We start from the raw sequence: 23,398 nt of genomic DNA, 5'->3' as shown, positions 1-23,398 counted from the left end.
AATGTCTGATGTGTATATGAGTGTGTTTCTCTAACAGGGTCTGGGTGTGTGTTTGTGTGTTTGTGTGTGTGTGCGTGTGTGCGTGACTTTGTGTTCCTTTTGTATTAGCGTCAGTATGGAAAATAAGGTCAGGACTGAAGGCCCGCAGAAAAATGACCCTTTCATAACGCAGCTGCCTACTGAAACAAAACGTGCTCTCTGTCATTTTCTGCTGTAGCTCAATCTGCCACAGGGTTGGAAAGACTTAATTAGGACCAAAACTGTTCTCTCCTAGTGAGAGTGGGCAGGCAGGCATGGACAATCAACGCTAGCTGTTGTGTTTACTCTAATGACCAGTCCAGGCTTAGTTAACGCATCAAGGTTACTCAGAGATACTGTAAGTTACCATAGCTCTCATTCTTACTGCCTGGCAGAACAGAACAAAGCAGAACAGAAATGTGGTTTCATCATGGAGATACATACAGTACCATACTTAGGGGGTGGAGAGAGAGGCTTTTTTCTCTCTATTTTCACTGTCTTTTTAGACTTCCTCCCCCACAGTTTTGACAAGGATGCTCTCTATGTGTCAGCCACTGCAACATCCAGTGTTATGTAGGACAGTTTCACGCATTGTAGTTGAGAGAATGCCTATGAATTCCAATAACGAACATGTGGTAAATGTACAGTATGTTTCATTTTACCTTTGAATAACCTCCAATATGGATTGTAATTATTGTAAGAGTATCAAAGCAAGGAATCAAGGACATGCAATATGTTGTGTTGCATCGCTTAATTAATTCTCATATCTCCTCCACCTCCCTCAATGTCACCGAGGGATGTATTGTTAGATGTAACCAAGGAAACAAAGGAAACAGCGTAGGAATAGGACTGTTTTATCACATTTCAGGGCGTCTTCACAAATGACCCACAAGTCTCCATCTGTAATGGCATCCATCTGCACATTGTGACTGTCATTCAGACAGCATCCAGTCAGTCCTTTCCTTCACACCTCTACCTTTCAACCATCATCTGCTTAGTCCCTTTAATAGCTCCTAATTGTCTCTGGAGAGAGAACATTCTCAATCCTCCAAGGTTACAGCTCAGTCCCTCTCCCTATCCTCCCTATCATCTTGGCACTTTCCACTCTAAATCCTATTACCCTGGGAAGGTGTGCTCAACGATTTCATTATGTTTGACATTTTCCACCTCCACCAGTAACCCCCCCCCCCCCCAGATCCTGCCTGCCTGGGACCCCAAACCTCCCATTTCTCAGAGGGAGGATAGTTACGGAACTAGAAGGTCCCAGTGTGTGGGATAAGGCCATACTACTGGTAATAACACCTGTAATGACGTTCATAGCTCATTTCACCGTCATTTGAGAAGATACAGAGTGATACAGACAGGCTCCTTGACAGTGGGACTCTGTCTCCAGTGAAGGATCTGATCTCCAGTTTTGGGGAGTAGTGAACTGCATGTAGTTGAACTAAATTCAAATCTAGGTAGTTCATTACTTTATTTGCCATGTAGCGGTGTAGCTAACTACTGGAACAACACACTACTTTTTTTGCAAAAAAAAAAAAAAGATCATTTACTTTATTTTTTGGCATCAGACTTGCCTAATTCTCACTTGAAATATTTTTTGTGTTTAATAGGCAAAATTACATTATGTTAACATGTGACCCCAAAGTTAACTGTTTTTGCAATTTATAGTCATTGGCATTTCAGATTTACATATTATTGTAAGAGTATCAAAGTATGCAGTACATGTGTGTTTAATAGCGGAAATTACATTGTTAACATGTGACCCCAAAGTTAACTGTTTTTGCAATTTACAGTCATTGACATTTCAGATTTACATATTAAACTTTTTCAGTAGTTTGAATGTAGTGAATTACTTTTTCAAATTAACTTTATAATTAAGTAAACTATATTTTTCTTAAGGGTAGCTTTAGTCTAGCTTACCTTCTTCCAGTGTTAAGTACTTGGTAGCTTGGTAAACTCTCTTTTCAGAGTAGCTTCCCCAAAACTGCTGATCACACATGCAAAACCACCCTGCTCCTCAGCCCCTCGTCATCCCATCCCTCCCAGGCAGAAAGCATGCATAATCAAAAAGTTCAATTAAAAAAGAAGAGGGAACAAAAAGCCCTTCATCTGGGATTCATGTGAGAGGGAAGGAGCCACGGCGGACAACACAGCAAGTGTGACAACACAGCAAGCACTTAATGAAGCTGCAGCTCCTGGAGCCAGCGGCTAATTCTCTCCTCTGACAAGTCATGGAACGAACAGAACAGGACCACTGCATCCTGCCGTAAAACGTAGGCTATTTGCTTATATGAGGGCCACTAAAGATTTGCCACTTGAAATTGTATTTTTGGCTCAAATATTGAAGTCTGTTTAATTCATCGTAATTAATGAGTAACTTAATATTGCGCTGTGATCTGAAATGCAGAAAGCTGAAACATCTCTGTGGTCCACTGTGTGTTGGTTCTCTGTTGCAGAGACGTATGACTAGACTACGCAAATCCAATTTCAGTACTTAAGAGTCCTAAGCTAATCCGTCCCAGGGTGTGTATGTGTGTGTGTGCCGACGCGCACACAAGTAGGGGGAGTTGAGGTATTTCAGTGACTCATACACATTACCATTCAAAGGAGTCCAGCTCCAATCTAGAGGACATAACTGTTGTATATGAAGACAGTATGCCCCCTCCTTTGCCCTCAGAACAGTCTCAATTCGTCGGGGCATGGACTCTACAAGGTGTTTGAAGCGTTCCACAGGGACAAGTTGGCTGTCCCAAAGTCCTTTGGGTGGTGGACCCTTCTTGATACACACTGGAAAGTTTTGAGCGTGAAAAATCCTGCAGCGTTAAAGTTTATAAAAGACACCCACCATGAGTGCCCACTACATTGGCCCAAGAAGGCCAATATAAAATAAAGAAAAACCCACACCAAACTTAAAGACAGGAGGCAAATCAAAAAGTGGAGCAAAATGAAAATCGAGAACAACAGAAACAGGATTGTTTTTCTAGAAATCAAATAGGGAGTGCCAACTAAAGGTGTTAACCCCACACATCTCTCAAGAGAACTGGGCCAACCACTCTTAAATATCACTTGGGCCAGCACATGTGAAACACCTTCCCACTAACGAGATGATAAACCAGCACAGGTGTAACACATTCTGACTAACGAGATGACACCAATCAGTGCGCACCACGTGCTAATGTGCTAGAGTACAACCTCAAAATATAAATGGGCAAACAAAAGCATGTAACAAGTTCTTGACACAAACCGGTGTGCCTAGCACCTACTACCATACCCCATTCAAAGGCACTTGAATATGTTGTCTTGCCCATTCACCCTCTGAATGGCACACATACACAATCCATGTCTCAATTGTCTCAAGGCTGTCTCCTCCCCTTCATCTACACTGATTGAAGTAGATTTAACATGTGACATCAATAAGGGACCATAGCTTTTACCTGGTCAGTCTATGTCATGGAAAGAGCAGGTGTTCTTAATGTTTTGTATACTCAGCGTATGTCTTGTTCTCTAGACCAGAAAAGTGGACTAAGATAAAAATAAAGCATGTGATGTGTGCATAATAAATATTTTTAGGATCCTAGCGCTCCAGTTTCCTGGTTCCCCTGGGATGATAATATTTCCAGCCTGCACCTAAAACAGACGGATGGGGACTTAGTGAGGTCATTCTCATTTCTCAGTCACATCAGTTCGCTTCCTGATCTGAACCAGTCTCTGTTGTTCTCTTTCGGTCAGGGGCTAGGTGGGTCAGGCCATTGTGTTCCAGCAAAATAGAATGTCATTCTATTCTATTTCTATGGTTCCACCTCCCTAGACAGGATGGACAGCTCACCATTATTCACTTTGGGGGTGGAAAAGGCATACCAAAAAAGGAGAACTGTCAAAGAGTCTACACCCTATCCAACTGTACACTGGGTGAGAGTGAGAGGGGAGCTCCAGTATCAACTGCATTGATTTACTATTATGTGGATTACAATTAATGAACATTTTTGAAGGGGTTGCAAAAAAAATTGTAAGGGAAAATCAAGTCTGAAATGTCAAAGTGGAATCGACAAACTGCAGATTGCATTGGGCAGACCAAAAAAAAGCCGTAATTGAGAGGAGGGGAGGTTATGCTTGGTTTTTAATCAAATAAAAAAATAATAATAATAATTCTGTGTTTCTAAATACAAAGAATACAGGCACCAAATGCACATTACGCTACTCTTGTTCCATGCGCATACGGGCGCAGTGTGCATCACGGCTGGATAGGCTGCATTTCGGCTGACAAAATTCATGCCATAACCAACTGCATTACTGCTAAAACCAGCTTTTGGTTGGTCTTAAATATCCCTATCAGCACTGCATGAAATTAGCACTTTGGATCATGTTTTTAAGGACACACATCAAATATTTCCACCCCACCAATCTGAGCGCAAGCTAGCTGATATAAGACAGGTAAGATGCCAGTGCGGCAGTATTTACATGCCGAAAATAATGTGTGTTTGCCGCCTTAACGCCAGCCGAAAATAGAGCCCTACAAGTTTAAAATGTCCGGCATTGCAGGACATCTCTCTCTCTCTCTCTCTCTCTCTCTCTCCATTCATTTAGACAGAGAATAATGTTCTCACATCTGTCACTCACCAGAGAAGAGGGAAAGAAGACTACTTTCCAGCTGAAATAATAAATGTTATAAAACTATTATATAAATGTCCTAAATTATGAAATTGCTGATGATGAAATTTCTTTAGAAAGGGGCACAAGACAGGGATGTCCTCTCTCCCCCCTCCTGTTTGCATTGGCAATTGAACCGCTTACAGAAATAATTTGACAGGACCGTATCAGTATTGGTAAACATGAATATAAACCAGAGCATGTGAGCGGAATTGAGCAATTGGAAATCGCCCTCATCGCTCATGGAGTGGTGCTTGGGCAGCGCTCAGGCACTCAGTGTCCATTCCAACCGCTCCGCTAAAAAACAAAAACTGACGCTCCAAATTCGCTCTATTCATTAAAATCACAATATAAACAACACCCATCTATTTTTGTGACTACCTTGACCTACCATTGGTTTTGACGTATTGAAACCAAACCATATGGATTTAAATGAAAAGTGTTTGAATAAACATGAAAAGGTGAATTTAAGAAGCGCACATCATTTCAAATAGGCTACATGTAATATTAAACATCATATAAAAACTCTAAATAGGTCAGGAGCCAGACAGGGAGCCTAAGAAGGAACAAAAATTAATTATTTAGGCTATATTATTTATATTATTTCAAGGATATAGCCTGTAAAGAAATACATTGTGAAGCATTTGCGAGTGTGACAATAGGCTAGTAAGGACATAAAGGACTGAGCATCTAAACAACATTGTATTAAATCATTATAGTCTATACATTGTGCATATAGGCTGTGATTTACTGAGAATTAAATACAAATTAAATGAAACATTACTTATTAGTGCCTTTGAATTTATTTTTAGAATAAATGTTTAGTTTGCCCAGTGTGTGGCTTCAGGGTCATGCGATGGTGCCTGGAGAGCAGGCCAGCAGTGGAGAATATCCTCTCTACGCTTGCGGAGACACTGGGGATCCTAAACACCCTTTTGGCCACTCTTCCCAGGCTGGGCAGAGATCCAAAGTAGTTTTTTTATTTTTCTATAGGGAGGCCCTTCTGGTTTTTAGGCAAATTAACCCAAACAAAGCGCAAAGCTTCTTTAACGTGGGAATATGCCAGGCCTATTGGGCCAAAATCAATTATGGCCTATTGGGCCAAAATCAATTATGGCTTACTGGGCCAAAATCAATTATGGCCTATTGGGCCAAAATCAATTATGGCCTTTTGGGCCAAAATCAATTATGGCCTATTGTATAGATAACAGAACAAAAATGAACGGAACGTTTAATAGCATGTGCACATAGTAAGCGCGCCTGTGTGGTTTATCAGTTTCTTTCTGAAAATATTTTGCGAACTCCATGACAGTAGCTAAAGCAAGGGGCTATAACAGCACACAAGTAGACAACAAATGCATGCTGGGCCGGGCCTGCCCTAAGGTCATGAAGTGAGCGCTACTTTAGCACTACTGGAACGAAACTGGAGCAAGCGAGAAGACCAATGCTCCAGCCTCTGGGAATCTCGCTCCACGCTCCAGCCTCTGGGAATCTCGCTCCACGCTCCAGCCTCTGGGAATCTCGCTCCACGCTGCAGCCTCTGGGAATCTCGCTCCACGCTCCAGCCTCTGGGAATCTCGCTCCACGCTCCAGCCTCTGGGAATCTCGCTCCACGCTCCAGCCTCTGGGAATCTCGCTCCACGCTCCAGCCTCTGGGAATCTCGCTCCACGCTGCAGCCTCTGGGAATCTCGCTCCACGCTGCAGCCTCTGGGAATCTCGCTCCACGCTCCAGCCTCTGGGAATCTCGCTCCACGCTCCAGCCTCTGGGAATCTCGCTCCACGCTCCAGCCTCTGGGAATCTCGCTCCACGTTCCAGCCTCTGGGAATCTCGCTCCACGCTCCAGCCTCTGGGAATCTCGCTCCACGCTCCAGCCTCTGGGAATCTCGCTCCACGCTCCAGCCTCTGGGAATCTCGCTCCACGCCCCAGCCTCTGGGAATCTCGCTCCACGCTCCAGCCTCTGGGAATCTTGCTCCACGCCCCAGCCTCTGGGAATCTCGCTCCACGTTCCAGCCTCTGGGAATCTCGCTCCACGCTCCAGCCTCTGGGAATCTCGCGCCACGCTCCAGTCAAATTGGGCATGCTCCGCTCACATACTCTGATATAAACCAAAAATGATCTCCTGTTATACCTGACCAATATAAAAAACGTAATGGCCCCCTTGCTAAAAATATTTTCAGAATACTCTAAAATCTCAAGATATAATATGAACGTGGAAAAAAACGAAATAATGGCAATAGGAAAAATAAAATGAATAACATATGAGTGTGACGATCCCCCCACTCTGTCTGCCGAATTCTCTCTCTTTGCTCTTGTTTTCCTTAATAGGATGTCAGTGGGCGGAGCCAGGAGGGTCGTCAGCGAAATGGGACGTAAGGGGGCCATTACGTTTTTTATATTGGTCAGGTATAACAGCAGATCATTTGCAAATATTTTTGGTTTATATCAGAGTATGTGAGCGGAGCATGCCCATTCCCGGGGATGAATACACCTTTCCCCCATACATTGAAGAGACTCTCTCCATGCAGACACACTGTTGTTTTTTATTCTGGCATTTTGGGTCTTCTTTGTGTGCACTTGTTTTGGCACCTCTCAACACCCCTCATTATCACAATTTTTGCACACATCCACTCACTACACTAGTGAATATACACACCATTGTTAATTGTATATAGTTTACTTTATTTAATAAATATGTTTGTTATTATCTTTATCTCCGCGTTGTCCCCCTCTTTGTTACGGGCTATGATCCAGTTCGTAACATGAGCTACAGCAATCCTTCAAGTGGACCACAAAAATAGCAAATACTTAGGATGTGTAATAAGTAACAACAAACATATAAAGATAACTTTATCAGATTACTTAACAATACGAAAGCAGATCTAATTAAATGGAACAATCTTCCCATAAATCTTACAGGTAGAATAAACCTCTTCAGAGTGGCATGGCTCCCGAAGTTTTTATATTATTCTCGGCAATAACAATTACCCCACCGAAGACATTCTTTAAAAAAGTATTCTCGGTCATAACAGACTTGATATGGGCAAATAAAACTCATAGAATAAAAAGTAATGTTCTATATCTTCCTAAGTCTGAGGGTGGTTTTAACCTTCCAGACTTGAAATTGTATCAACTCGCTACCCAAGCTTTCACTAGGGACACTAAAGAGAAACAATGGGAACATACTGAATATGTGCACGCTCATTCCCAGAACCTTTTCACATGTCTATTTTCAAAGGATAAAGCTAAGAACATTAACAACTGCATAGTTAAGAACACTATAACAATATGGAAGAAAATGAAACATATTCTACTAAAACCAATATCACTCCCTAAAAACACAACCCTCAGAATTCACCGATAAATTGAAGGCATAGAATCCGCAAAAGACTTGGTAATAGGAAATACATGTATTTCTATTACAGAATTAAAAAGCAATTTTGTACTGACCAATGTAGATATTTCCAAATGAAACAACATTTTGATTTGAAATCTTTTGGGCATCAGAGCAATCTTGAGGGAATCCTATTTGAGTCAGAAAAGGATCTTCATATGATAGGTAAGATATACAAAACCTTGCGAGAGCCTATCCAACTGACAATCTCTGACAAAAAAAAGAATAAACTATTGGAACCAAGTACTGATATTGGCACAAGACGGAAGGAATGTTGAAACATAGAGAATCACTGAGGACAGGGGAGCATGAACATCTACCATCTACCTCCCCGCATGATTTGTTCTCTTTGAATAAACCTATTTTCCCCCCTGATTTGCTTTGGGGTTTGTGTTATTGAAGAGTAACATCAACTGCTAACATTTGATGCCGTGACCAGAATGAATTGGTCTGAAAAACAACAAGAAGTAATAAAGTAATAAACTGTGTTGATCCAGAAAAAAGAGAGAAGGCTGAGTGCAACCCACTTCTGGAGTCAACCCTTAATCTCCTGATTGTTGGCATAATTGCTGGGTGAGTCTAGACCAATATAATTTTAAAAGAACCAAATCAGGTTAAAATGTGTGCATGCAATGAGTTATACGTATCTGTGATGTATAAGGGTTCAAGTCCTTTGTTTGCTCGGTTAGAGGTTTGAGTCCTCAATTACAGGTTTGTTAAATCTCTATTATAGGGGTTCAAGTCCTCTATTAAAAGCTTTGAGGCCTCTGTTTTTGTTTTGTGAAACCTTGTTCATTGAAGTGAGTTGCTAGTTGAGAAGCAATTTTTACACGTGTGGGAAATGTAAGCCTTGTGAGCAGCATTCAACAAGCTTTGAGGTGAACACAAGTTTTTATGGGTAACCAGGGTCAACAGAAACTATGTGTGTTCTAGGAGATAATAGAGGTTTAAGTCCTCAAAAGAGGTTATAAACACACGCATGCACACACACACACACACACACACACACACACACACACACACACACACACACACACACACACACACACACACACACACACACACACACACACACACACACACATATATGGATGTATTTCAAGGCCTACCTTCAAACTCAGTGCCTCTTTGCTTGACATCATGGGAAAATTAAAAGAAATCATCCAAGACAGCAGCAAAAAAATTGTAGACCTCCACAAGTCTGGTTCATCCTTGGGAGCAATTTCCAAACGCCTGAAGATACCACTTCCATCTGTACAAACAATAGTACGCAAGTAGAAACACCATGGGACCACGCAGCCGTCATAATTCTCAGGAAGGAGACGTGTTACGTACTTTGGTGCGAAAGGTGAAAATCAATCCCAGAACAACAGCAAAGGACCTTGTGAAGATGCTGGAGGAAACAGGTACAAAAGTATCTACATCCACAGTAAAATGAGTCCTATGTCGACATAACCTGAAAGGCCGCATAGCAAGGAAGAAGCCACTGCTCCAAAACCTCCATAAAAAAGCCAGACTACGGTTTGCAACTGCACACTTTTTGGAGAAATGTCCTCTGGTCTGATGAAACAAAAATAGAACTGTTTGGTTATAATGACCATCGTTATGTTTGGAGGAAAAAGGGAGAGGCTTGCAAGCTGAAGAACACCATCCCAACCGGGAAGCACGGGGGTGGCAGCATCATGTTGTGGGGGTGCTTTGCTGCAGGAGGGACTGGTGCTCTTCACAAAATAGATGGCATCATGAGGAAGGACAATTATGTGGATATATTGAAGCAACATCTCAAGACATCAGTCAGGAAGTTAAAGCTTGGTCGCAAATGGGTCTTCCAAACGGACAATGCCCCCAAGCATACTTCCACATTTGTGGCAAAATGGCTTAAGGACAAAAAAGTCAAGGTATTGGAGTGGCCATCACAAAGCCCTGACCTCAATCCAATACAAAATGTGTGGGCAGAACTGAAAAAGCGTGAGCGAGCAAAGAGGCCTACAAACCTGACTCAGTTACACCAGCTCTGTCAGGAGGAATGGGCCAAAATTCCCCCAACTTACTGTGGGAAGCTTGTGGAAGGCTACCAGAAATGTTTGACCCAAGTTTAACAATTTAAAGGCAATGCTACCAAATACTAATTGAGTGTATGTAAACTTCTGACCCACTGGGAATGTGATAAAATAAATAAAAGCTGAAATAAATCATTCTCTTTACTATTATTCTGACATTTCACATTCTTAAAATAAAGTGGTGATACTAACTGACCTAAGACAGGGAATTTTTACTAGGATTAAATGTCAGGAATTGTGAAAAACTGAGTTTAAATGTAGTTGACTAAGGTCAACTCAGTACACGGGCAAGAAGATGAGAGCAACAGGAGTGGGGGGGGGGGGGGGGGGGGGGGGGCAGATATGAAACAAACCAAACCATTATCAATTTCTATTGGTCCAATGAAGATTGATGCAGGGGTGTGGATAGGCTCATTTGAACAACCTATTTTAGGCCTTGATGTTATTATGCAACTTGACTCTACATTGAACATTTCTGAAGGGAAGGTGACATGGAAAATTAGACAACTGCAGGGATCTACAGTTCAGAACCATCCTATTTGGACTACGGAAAAAAATGGGTGTGGAACTTTGGATATGGAACCAGTGTGCTTGACAGGTGCTGCCCCAACTTGCACAAAACAATATCCCATTAGCAAAGAAGCTATGGCCAATACTAAAGTAGTGGAGGCTCCTAACATCATCATACAACGTGGCACACCATGCAATCCAGCTACCTGATGCTTCCTCCAGATACCACATTACTTGAACACGACTGTTGTGAGTTGGTTTTGGATCAGCTCTCTGATGGGTTTAAACCCTGAGTTTATCTTATACACAGACGGTTCAAGTATTGTGGAGGGGGGTGTGAGGAAGGCAGGCTGGGAAGTTACTACAATGGACAATGTGATAGTGACAGGCACGTTAACTGCAGGAACATCAGCACAGGTGGCGGAATTGGTGGCTTTGACAGAAGCATGTAAACAAGCTGAGGTATGCCTTTGGTGTTACTCATGATTTTGGAAAAATATGGAAAAACAGAGGATTCATGACATCACTGGGAGCTCCGCTGAAGAATGGACCAGAGGTGATGGCTCTACTGAATGCTCTCCAGTTAGCTGGACAAGTTGCAATTTTGAAAATGAAAGCACATGGAAAAATCTTTACAGATGAGAGTAAAGGTAATGATCTGGCTGACAGAGCTGCCAAGGCGGCTGCCAAGAGAACACCTCAGGCACCTAAACTGATTAAGAAATACACCTCAGATGCATTGCCTACGGTATTATGTAGTATACGGGCAACACATAACAAAATCACAGGATTGAGTCCGTTTGAGGTTGTCACAGGTCAACCCATGTCACTACCAGGCACGTTAGATTTGAGAAAAGCAGACGTTCACTTTATGAGTGACACAATGCTTAACTACTGCATACAACTCTCTAATGCAGTATGGGAAGCAGACAGACAAGTAAAAGAGGCGTGGGGAATAACTTCTGAGGGGGGACATGACGTAGTACTAGGACAGTGGGTGATGGTAAAAAAATATGTAACAGAGACATGAGGGCCAAAATGGAAAGGTCCTTATCAAGTTTTGCTCATAACAAGGTCAGCAGGGAAAATCACAATGGATACATGTCACTCATTGCAAGGTTGTCCATGTTGATGACAAAGCGAAGCCTTGAGAACAAAGAACTGATTGATTAGCAATCTCGGGTGAAGAAGCATAGTAAGATGATCAGAACCTGATAAGCTTCTATGTTGTACACCGCAGTCATCATATTAGGGATATCTAGCCAACTTTTTCCTGAAAATCGGGACATGCTTACTTAGGGAAATCTATGTGAAATATCAATTTCTCTTGAAACCAGGACATGTTACTTTCACTTTTTTGTTTCCTTCGTTACAGGTTATGATAATCTACCATCTGAAGCTGCAGCACTATCCCTTGACTGTACCTGAAACGATACAAGATCCCCGGTGAAGTGTTCATTACAGAAGTCCTTATCAACCAGTGGAACGGAAGAAGAATTCCTCACTACCAGCAGACTGTCAGAACATCATTTTTAATAGTTATCTATGTGGGACTGATAAGTGTGGAAGAGATGGTCACTTTTAAAGGACTTGGTGAATGATTACCTTGCCAATAGGACGATTGAATATTATTGTCTTGAATATTATTGTTTGTGTGAGTTTCCTCCTAATACAGGATGTGGTAGGAATCGTAAGGGACATCACCATTATACCTGTTAATACTTATTTCTATAACTTTGTTTGAAATCTATTTCTTAATGTAACAGCAAGTACAATATGCCCTTTGTGTATTATAGAAATGCAAGGTGTTTAATGTGAATGATTTTATGCTTACTGCTAATGTTCTTTATACTGTCTATTTTTTCATGTTTTTTTATTGTTTTCTAAAAATAACTTTTTAAGTATATTTCTTTTTTAAATGGTCTAGGGGGGAGTGTAAAAATATTTAAAAGATAATACACAACGCAGAGGACGAGAGGTCAATAGAGTACTAACGATCAATGGAAATAGTGTTTTTTCTGTAATATCAATGGGTCAGAGAAATTTCAGTCCGGGACTCATAGCTACATGGCAAGTTCTCATTGGTCCAAATTGTTTATACATTGAACCTGAAATAGGATACTTGTTATTTGGCCATTGGCCCAGTTTTATTCCAAGGAATTCTAATTGGTCAACCACAGGTTAGGGCTGGGTTATAAAACTGCATCATGTCCCTTTGTTCTGTGGGGAGAATCATAGGAGAGAATCACTGAAGTGAATCACAGGAGAGAATCACTGAAGTGAATCACAGGAGAGAATCACTGAAGTGAATCACAGGAGAGAATCACTGAGGACAGGGGAGCATGAACATCTACCATCTACCTCCCTGCATGATTTGTTCTCTTTGAATAAACCTATTTCTCTCCCCCTGATTTGCTTTGGGGTTTGTGTTATTGAAGAGTAACATCAACTGCTAACACTATACAGTGCATTCGGAAAGTATTCAGACCCCTTGACTTTTTCCATGTTGTTACATTACAGCCTTATTCTAAAATGTATTAAATAAATATTTTTCCTCATCAATCTACAAACAATACCCCATAATGACAAGGCAAAAAAGGTTTTTAGAAATGTTAGCAAATGTATTACAAGTAAAAAACAGAAATACCTTATTTACAGTATTCATACCCTTTGCTATGAGACTCGAAATTGAGCTCAGGTGCATCCTGTTTCCATTGATCATCCTTGAGATGTTTCAACAACTTGATTGGAGTCCACCTGTGGTAAATGCAATTGATTGGACATGATTTGGAAAGGCACACCTGTCTATATAAGATCTCACAGTTGACAGTGCATGTCAGAGCAAAAACCAAGCCATGAGGTTGAAGGAATTGTCCTTAGAGCTCTGAGACAGGATTGTGTCGAGGCACAGATCTGGGGAAGGGTACCAAAAAATCTGCAGCATTGAACGTCCCCAAGTCCTTTGTGGCAACAGTTTGAGAAAGGCCCTTTCTTGTTCAGCATGACAATGCCCCTCGTGCACAAAGCGAGGTCCATGCAGAAATGGTTTGTCGAGATCAGTGTGGAAGAACTTGACTGGCCTGCACAGAGCCCTGACCTCAACTCCATTGAACACCTTTGGGAAGAATTGGAACGCCGACTTCGAGCTAGACCTAATCGCCCCAACATCACTGCCCGACCTCACTAATGCTCTTGTGGCTAAATGTAAGCAAGTCCCCGCAGCAATGTTCCAACACCTAGTGGAAAGCCTTCCCAGGGACCAACTCAATTTTAATGCCCATGATTTTGGAATGACATGTTCAATGAGCAGGTGTCCACATATTTTTGGTCATGTAGTGTAACTAATTAAATTACAATTAACTAAAATGTACGCTTAATCCAGTATAAAGTAATGTATAGAATTTATTATACAACAGATAAAATTCACAAATTCTACAGCACAATGGCAGAGTGATGTCTTAAGTGTAAAACTAACAATTACTCAATAATCCTGCCTTCTGGGAATGCTGTGAAGTCCAAAAGTTATGGGTGGAATTAGAAAGTTGGCTGTCAGAAGTATTACTATTTACTTTTAATCTGTCTGTCTGCATAATTTAAAGACATGGCATATGAGGGTGCAGTGAACTACCCAATGGGGTGGACGAAACTTTTCTTGTCAATCCTCTTGAAAAAAACGTTTACTTAAAAACTGAAAATCAACCAATCCTCCATCGTTAACACAATGGAAAGGTAAAATGCTTTATTATCTAACTGTTGAAAGTGCATGGGCGAAGGAGAGAAACAAAATGGTGCAGTTTGAGGTCATGTGGTGGAGAATGATACGGGCGCTGGAGATGGGGGTGTTAGCAGTTGGGTCTGGGCAGGGTGACGGCGTCGATGTTTGTGTGTGTTTGTATGTTGTCCTTTGTATGTTTATGTTTTGTATTTTTTGAAGAAAAAAACATACAATAAATAAATCAAGTAGTTGGCCGACGGCCAGCATGCACGCAGGATTTGGTTCTGGGTGATGAGATTAGACACACTAACATTGACATTCAGATTCATTCTTGAGTATAAAATGTAAAAAATTTTTTTTTGAGGTGACCAAAATAATCAGATTACTTTCAGTTACTTTTGGATTATTTAGGCATTAGAAGAAGACAAAAAGGATCCATCAAATTAATTTGGCGTGTCATCATAGAGGTCTCTGAGAAACTTAAACGTGCGTCTTTTTTCAATTCTGAATTGAATGTAATGGAGGAAACAGAAAGGTGTCGTGTATTTTTTTACGTAAACATAATATCTGAATTTAAAAGTAAGCCAGTTGTTCAAAAGTATCTGAAATCTGATTTCAATATTTTGGCTGGTAACATAACCGATTACAGTTAGTTTTTTTGTAATCAGATTACATGTAACGGATTACTCCCAAACCTGAATGTGGTGATGTATTCCTCTGCAGTAAGAGTTATAAAACAGCCCGTCAGTATGTTTGGGAGAGAGAGGGCTTTCTGTCTGCCCTGCCCATTGTGTAAGAAAGCACAGTTATCTTCATTTCCTCTCCTATCTTGGTTGCGCTGTGCTGTGCTGGGCTGTGCTGGGCTGTGCTGTGCTGCTGCAGGACCATTAGCCTAAGTATTCCTTGGGGAATCTATTCTAATTAAGCAGACTGGAGCCGCGGCTCTGTGCAGGGCTCCATTTATACCCTGGTGTCTTCCAAAAGATTTGGCTCCCTTTAAAAGCATTACCACTGACAGAGCCTTGTCTTTGTTGATGCCGTATAAGAGTCATTTGTCATCCAACTCCTCAGAATGGAAACTGGCCTCCTTAGGATTCAATCCTTCCCTTTCCTCCTCCACTTAAACATCTGTGTAAAACAACTGAGCAGGAAAAGGTCCAATTAAAATGTGTACTAATGATAGTAATAGTAGTACTAATAGTAATACTGCTGCACCACCTCTAAAACTACAGTACTACTACAAAGACAGCGTATCATGTCATACCTTTTAAATTGATATCTATGTAAAACAAACCATTTAGCAATACAGTAATTCACACGCAGAGTCAGGTTCCCTCTACAAGCTCCCATTTCCCCCTCCAGCAGAATCCAGCTCATCCACCCCCCTCTCCTCTGTGGGAGTGGAATTCCAATCCACCAGTGGGCATTATACCACTTCTGCTATTCCATCAACCAGCACAGAGCACTGCACAGCAGAGGGGAGCTGCATGCATGGTTCCATTCCCACAAGCATTCTATTCTCTCTCCATCCACTCTCGTCTCTCGTCTCCACACACTACCTCTCTCTTTTTTTCTCCTGTGGTAAACTGGGCCCGTCACTTGATCATTTATGAGCAGGTTGTGGGAGTGAGGTCTCTCCAAAGGCCCATCCATTCATGCCTGGGCCTATTCTTTACAGAGGAGATGAGCAGGTTGATACCTTTAAGATGGTGAGAGCCTGCAGGGCAGGGCAAGCTCCCAGACCCCACAAATCAACACATACAGAGCCTCAGGCCAGCACACACTCTGGTCTGTCTAGCACCAAACTACCTCGCTGAGAGAAATGATAACAAGTAACGACTATATGATTGAATAGGAGGAGACACTGTGCTAGACATGCGTTTTGAATGACAAGTCATTGGGTTCATATTAGGAGAGAAAGACAGGGAGTCCTCCACTCTGTGCATCTCTCTCAGATATTGTGCCTTCAGTACTGCACACTACTCGAGGAATACAATCCAAAATGGGTGTTTGTTTCTGGAGGATTCTCCCCATCCCATCCGGCCCAGTGTATCGCTGAGTGATCTTGCATGTGTTCAGGCTCCTGCCTGCCTTTGTGTGAAATCTTCCCTCGGGCTAGGAGGCTAGGGCTATTTTTAGCAGGCTGATTGTATGCTGTTATGGGACAGCGTGTCCTACTTACACTGGGAGCTGCTGATATTAAAGCAAAGTGTTGATGTGACGACCCACATAATGAATCGTCCTTGAGAGACCCAGACGTGTCCTGCCAGTCTCAAACACCAAAGCCACCACTGTGTCTGATAAGTGACTTCAAATGGCTTCAACATTCACACTGGGGCTGTGGGTGTCAGGGCTTGGAAAGCAGAGATATCACACTTATAATAAATGTCAAGATTTCAACCTCTCACATCAGTCAAGAGGACAGATATAAACCTCCTGACCTGAATGAGAAAGTAATATTCTGTCACTTTCAGATACATCCTTCCATCAGGGTCAGAACCAAGTGGCAATAAACACAAATCTGTCTGAAAGGTCACAGTAAAACTCTTTAGCACAATCAAAATGAAGGATCACCATAATGAAGAATAGCTGCTCTTTCCATGACATAGTCTGACCAGGTGAATGCTATGATCCCTTATTGATGCCACTTGTTAAATCCCCTTTAATCAGTGTAAAGGAAGCGGGGGAGACAGATTAAAGAAGGATTTTTAAGCCTTGAGACAATTGAGACATGGATTGTGTATGTGTGCCATTCAGAGGGTGAATGGGCAAGACAAAATATTATACGTGCCTTTGAATGGGGTATGGTAGTAGCTGCCATGCGCATTGGTTTGTGTTAAGAACTGCAATGGTGCTGGGGTTTTCATGCTCAACAGTTTCCTGTGTGTATCACAAAGGGTTCACCATCCAAAGGACATCCAGCCAACTTGACACAACTGTGGGAAGCAATGGAGTCAACATGGGCCAGCATCAATGTTCCCTCTAAACTGTGCACGTGGGCGGCCGCACACTTCCTCCAGGACTGCCGCCCAGAAGACATGCCATGCCGCGCAGAGACGCATGAGATTGAACTTCACTGAAGTCGTCCCATTAGTTTGCACTATATAGATCAACGTTTTTCTGTGGTCGAATCAACATTATATCACCTCATTTTCAATGCAACAAACCAAAACAAATCTAAATTTGCAAGATTAAGTCCGTGATTTTGTTGTAACAGAGCCAGAGCACAACAGAATAGAATTCTATTGTCAGGAGTAGCCCACAAGCGGTCTTTCAATCAATAGCTAGTGCACTTTTCAGATCAGTTCAGATCAGAGCGCAGAGATTTACAGTCAGCTTTTTGGCCCATGTTGTAAAAAATCATTCATTCATGTCAAGCCCTTCATAATGTAAAAATGTTTTTAAAAGTCTCATTGAATGTAGGCCTGCACTGAACACCACATAGGCTATATCACAGAAATCCAGAGCTATTTCCATGTGAAAATGTTATGGGATTCACTCCCATTGGTTTTGTTGGTAGGCCTACAGTGAATTCGGAAAGTATTCAGACCCCTTGACTTTTTCCAAATTTTTTCGGTTACAGCCTTATTCTAAAATTGATTAAACAGTTTTTTCCCTCATCAATCTACATACAATACACAATACTGAAAAAGCAAAAACAGGTTTTTAGACATTTTTGCTATAATATATATATTAAAAAAAACTGAAATATCACAATTTGCATAAGTATTCAGACTCTTTCCTCGGTACTTTGTTGAAGCAACTTTGGCAGTGATTACAACCTAGAGTCTTCATGGGTATGACGCTACAAGCTTGGCACACCTGTATTTGGGGAGTTTCACCCATTCTTCTCTGCAGATCTTCTCAAGCTCTGTCAGGTTGGATGGGGAGCGTTGCTGCACAGATATTTTCAGGTCTCTCCAAAGATGTTTGATTGGGTTCAAGTTCAGGCTCTGGTTGGGCCACTCAAGGACATTCAGAGACTTGTCCTGAAGCCACTCTGCATTGTCTTGGCTGTGTGCTTAGGGTCGTTGTCCTGTTAGAAGGTGAACCGTAGCCCCAGTCTGAGGTCCTGAGCGCTCTGGAGCAGGTTTTCATTAAGGATCTCTCTGTATTTTGCTCCGTTCATCTTTGCTCCATCCATGCCCCATGACTAGTCTCCCAGTCCCTGCCACTGAAAAACATTAATGTTGCTGCCACCACCATGCATCACTGTAGGGATGGTGCCAGGTTTCCTCCAGATGTGATGCTTGGCATTCAGGCCAAATAGTTCTATCTTGGTTCCATCAGACCAGAGAATCTTGGTTCTCATGGTCTTAGAGTCCTTTAGGTGCCTTAAAGGCCTGTGATTGGTGGAGTGCTGCAGAGATGGTTGTCCTTCTGGAAGGTTCTCCCCTCCACAGAGGAACTCTAGAGCTCTGTCAGAGTGACCATCGGGTTCTTGGTCACCTCCCTGACCAAGGCCCTTCTCCCCCGATTGCTCAGTTTGGCCGGGAAGCCAGCTCTAGGAAGAATCTTGGTGGTTCCAAACTTCTTCCATTTAAGAATGATTGAGGCCACTGTGTTCTTGGGGACCTTCAATGCTGAAGACATTGTTTTGATACCCTTCTCCAGATCTGTGCCTCGACACAATCCTGTCCCGGAGCTCTAAAGACAATTCCTTTGACATCATGGCTTGGTTTTTGCTCTGACATGCACTGTCAACTGTGGGACCTTATATAGACAGGTGTGTGCCTTTCCAAATCATGTCCAATCAATTGAATTTACCACAGGTGGACTCTAAATAAATTGTAGAAACATCTCAAGGATGATCAACGGAAACAGGATGCACCTGAGCTCAATTTCGAGTCTCATAGCAAAGGGTCTGAATACTTATGTAAATCATGTTTTTTTCTAAAAATCTGTTTTCGCTATGTCATTATGGGGTATTGTGTGTAGATTGCTGAGATTTGTTTCATTTAATCCATTTTAGAATAAGGCTGAAACGTAACAAAATGTGGAAAAAGTCAAGGGGTCTGAATACTTTCCGAAGGCACTGCACATTATGCTCAAATAGCCACAATAGCCTATTGGCAACTGTCTAAAACTGTAATGGTACAGCCTCAGTGTTGACTGTAACCGCGTGCAGGAAGTTGCACAAAATTCTCACAATGTTCAAGTGTCCCGTCACCTGACCTAAAGTTTGCTCAATGCCCCCAAAAAATGTGAAGTAACATTGGCCAGCATCCCTGTGGAATGCTTTCGATACCTTGTAGAGTCCATGCCCCGACGAATTGAGGCTGTTCTGAGGGCAAAACTCAATATTAGGAAGGTGTTTGGACACAGATATACACACACGCCATTTTAAACCCTGTAGGCTTGTGTATTTGTGTAAAAAATAGAGGAAACATAACATGGGTGAAACAAACAGTGTAGTTATGAGGAGTGTTTCCTGTGTGGATTGAAGGTCCTGGGAGTCAGTCGGTCAGTCCCATTCCTTTGAGCCCTCTGCCCTGGTGGCACTCCATCTCATTAGAGAGCTCTGTGACATTTTAGAGAAAACCCTACAACACCGCTGACTAAAGAACTGTGGCATTACTTCAATTTCAATTGTCAGATAGAATAGAAGAAAAAGGGCCATTGACCTACATCACTGATCAGGGGATTTCTCCAACAAATCCATTCAGTTTGAAAACCTTATAGGAAACATGTTTTATGAAAAAAAACTAAAGCGCTAGATAATGTATTTAGTTATAATCTATGAGTTGGGAATCACATCGCTAATTAATCAAACTCTATATATCAGATGAAATGTCATCCTGAGTATAACAAACAAAAAGCTAAACAACTGGCATAAAATGATATTGTTAACAATGAGATTAGTGAGCCCATTCCAAGCTTGTGCAAGCAGACATAAACAAATCTAAATCAACAGTAATGTGCTGTTCAGTGGCTGATCACCTAGGAAACAGGATGAGAGAGGAACCATGGTTAATAGTAGCTGTTATTCCTCAGTGAAAATGTAGCCTAGGAGCCAACCTCAAACCGCGGCTAGATCAACAATAAGATCCAACAACAAGTACTGGTCCCGTGTGGCCCCGTTGGTAGAGCATGGTGTTTGCAACGCCAGGGGGGTGGGTTCGATTCCCACGGGGGACCAGTACAAAAAAAAAAAAGAAAAAAAAAATGTATGAAATGTATGCATTCACTACTGTAAGTCGCTCTGGATAAGAGCATCTGCTAAATGACGTAAATGTTAATTTATTTTTGTTATGTTGCACCATAACCCCCTTAAAGAGAGAATGTTCCCTCTGTTTGTGGTGTGTGAGGTTATTATGAGGCGCTAAGTAAGAGTTTCAGCCATACTTACTGCCCAGTTAAATGTCTTAGAGGGTAATGGAGAAGCCCTGTTAAAATGTCTTAAAGGGTAATGGAGAAGCCCTGTTAAATATCTTAGAGGGTAATGGAGAAGCCCTGTTAAAATGTCTTAGACGGTAATGGAGAAGCCCTGTTAAATGTCTTAGAGGGTAATGGAGAAGCCCTGTTAAAATGTCTTAGACGGTAATGGAGAAGCCCTGTTAAATGTCTTAGAGAGTAATGGAGAAGCCCTGTTAAAATGTCTTAGACGGTAATGGAGAAGCCCTGTTAAATGTCTTAGAGGGTAATGGAGAAGCCCTGTTAAGTGTCTTAGAGGGTAATGGAGAAGCCCTGTTAAAATGTCTTAAAGGGTAATGGAGAAGGAATAAGAAGTACAAAGCTGGAGGAGCCAGGATAGGTCTCTACTGATGGAGATGGTACTTTCAGAGGTATTGAAGGAATGGAGGCAGACTGAATGGCAGACTGAGGCTCATAAAAGGCTTTTTGAAGGGATGGAACCCTGACAGAGATCTATGTGGGTGAATCAGACTCTCTCGAAGAAGGTCCTCTTAGTATTTGAAAACCAACAGGGGTACGGCCAAACTTTTAATAATCTTTTGTAGAATGAAGATTACTACTACAAAATATTCCATTCATGCACACACATAAAGGACAACTAAATAAGTGATTTTTAAACCTAAGAACCACAGCTCATTAATTGTGCGTGTGTGCGTGAGTGCGTGTGATAATTATATTTTTTCCACAGGTATAAAAGTATAAATGAGGTACTGAACCCTGGTTGTTGATTCATTCAGTTGATAGACATCAACTGACTGATCCGATTCACACACACCAATATAACCGAACTTGGGTACTCTACAGCTCATAACCAAAAATCGGTCATTCTGCCCCTGAGCAAGTGCCGAAGACGTGGATGTCGATTATGGCAGTCCCACGCACCTCTCTGATTCAGAGGGGTTTGGTTAAATTCAGAAGACACATTCCAGTTGAAGGCATTCTGTTGTACTAATCTAAGTGTAGTTCAACGAATCCCCTAAGCTTCTGCAGTAGCGAATGAGTCTTAAAGGGCCAATGCAGCCGTTTGTATCTCAATTTCAAATCATTTCTGGGTAACAATGAAGTACCTTATTGTGATTGTTTTCAATTAAAATGGTCAAAAAGAAACAAAATAGCTTATTAGCAAATAGCAATTTCTCAAGCAAGAATTTAGCTACAGTAGGAATGTCAGGGAGTTGGGAAGGGGAAAACTGAAAATGAACTGTTATTGGCTGAGAGGTTGGTCTATTAACTAATTTACCGCCGAGTGATGTCACCAGGCAGGCCAAAACTCCATACCACCAAAACAGGCAGAAGTTTCATGCAGACTTTTCAAACAGCTCCTACACTAAAAGGGCATTATCATAATTTTCACAGTATTATTCCAACCTCATAGAGTGGAAATACAGTATATGAGGTTGGAATAATAATTGTTTTAACTGTCAAGGTCAAAACATATTGATTCAATGGTTGTGATGATGAGGAGAGGTCTGTCCGTGATAAAAAGATGCTCTGCTTTTTTAACACCACACTCTTGATTATTGTCAAGTCATATGGTCCAGTGCTGCAAAGAAGGACCTAGTTAAGCTGCAGCTGGCCCGGAACAGAGCTGCATGTTTTGCTTGTCATTGTAAACCATAACACTTAGGCTTCAACTTCCAGTTTATGCGCTCATGGCCAAAAGTTTTGAGAATGACACAAACATAAATTTCCACAAAGTTTGCTGCTATGCTACAGTGTCTTTAGATATTTTTTGTCAGATGTTACTATGGAATACTGAAGTGTAATTATAAGCATTTCATAAGTGTCAAAGGCTTTTATTGACAATTACATGAAGTTGATGCAAAGAGTCAATATTTGCAGTGTTGACCCTTCTTCTTCAAGACCTCTGCAATCCGCCCTGGCATGCTGTCAATTAACTTCTGGGCTACATTCTGACTGATGGCAGCCCATTCTTGCATAATCAATACATGGGAGTTTGTCAGAATTTGTGGGTTTTGTTTGTCCACCTGCCTCTTGAGGATTGACCACAAGTTCTCAATGGGATTAAGGTCTGGGGAATTTCCTGGCCATGGACCCAAAATATCAATGTTTTGTTCCCCGAGCCACTTAGTTATCACTTTTGCCTTATGGCAAGGTGCTCCATCATGCTGAAAAAGGCATTGTTCGTCACTAAACTGTTCCTGGATGGTTGGGAGAAGTTGCTCTCGGAGGATGTGTTGGTACCATTCTTTATTCATGGCTGTGTTCTTGGGCATATCAGTCTGTCCCTGATGTTTTTCCTGGAGAGAAGTGGCTTCTTTGCTGCCCTTCTTGACACCAGGCCATCCTCCAAAAGTCTTCGCCTCACTGTGCGTGCAGATGCACTCACACCTGCCTGGTGCCATTCCTGAGCAAGCTCTGTACTGGTGGTGCCCCGATCCCGCAGCTGAATCAACTTTAGGAGACGGTCCTGGCACTTGCTGGACTTTCTTGGGCGCCCTGAAGCCTTCTTCACAACAATTGAACCGCTCTCCTTGAAGTTCTTGATGATCCGATAAATGGTTGATTTAGGTGCAATCTTACTGACACCAATATCCTTGCCTGTGAAGCCCTTTTTGTGCAAAGCAATGACGATGGCATGTGTTTCCTTGCAGGTAACCATGGCTGACAGAGGAA

The 23,398-nt window shown here is 41.9% G+C and overlaps 1 protein-coding gene across 4 annotated transcripts in view; it reads right to left on the bottom strand.

The window, feature by feature from the left end:
- Positions 1-23,398, bottom strand: part of gria3a (glutamate receptor, ionotropic, AMPA 3a) — a 113,954-nt gene that overhangs the window by 24,142 nt on the left and 66,414 nt on the right. The gene's annotated exons all lie outside the window — the stretch shown is intronic.

Source organism: Salmo trutta, chromosome 15 (assembly GCF_901001165.1).
Source record: "Salmo trutta chromosome 15, fSalTru1.1, whole genome shotgun sequence".
Taxonomy (NCBI): Eukaryota; Metazoa; Chordata; class Actinopteri; order Salmoniformes; family Salmonidae; genus Salmo; species Salmo trutta.
The sequence above is the reverse complement of the archived record's forward strand: the minus strand, read 5'-3'. Positions and strand labels throughout refer to the sequence as shown.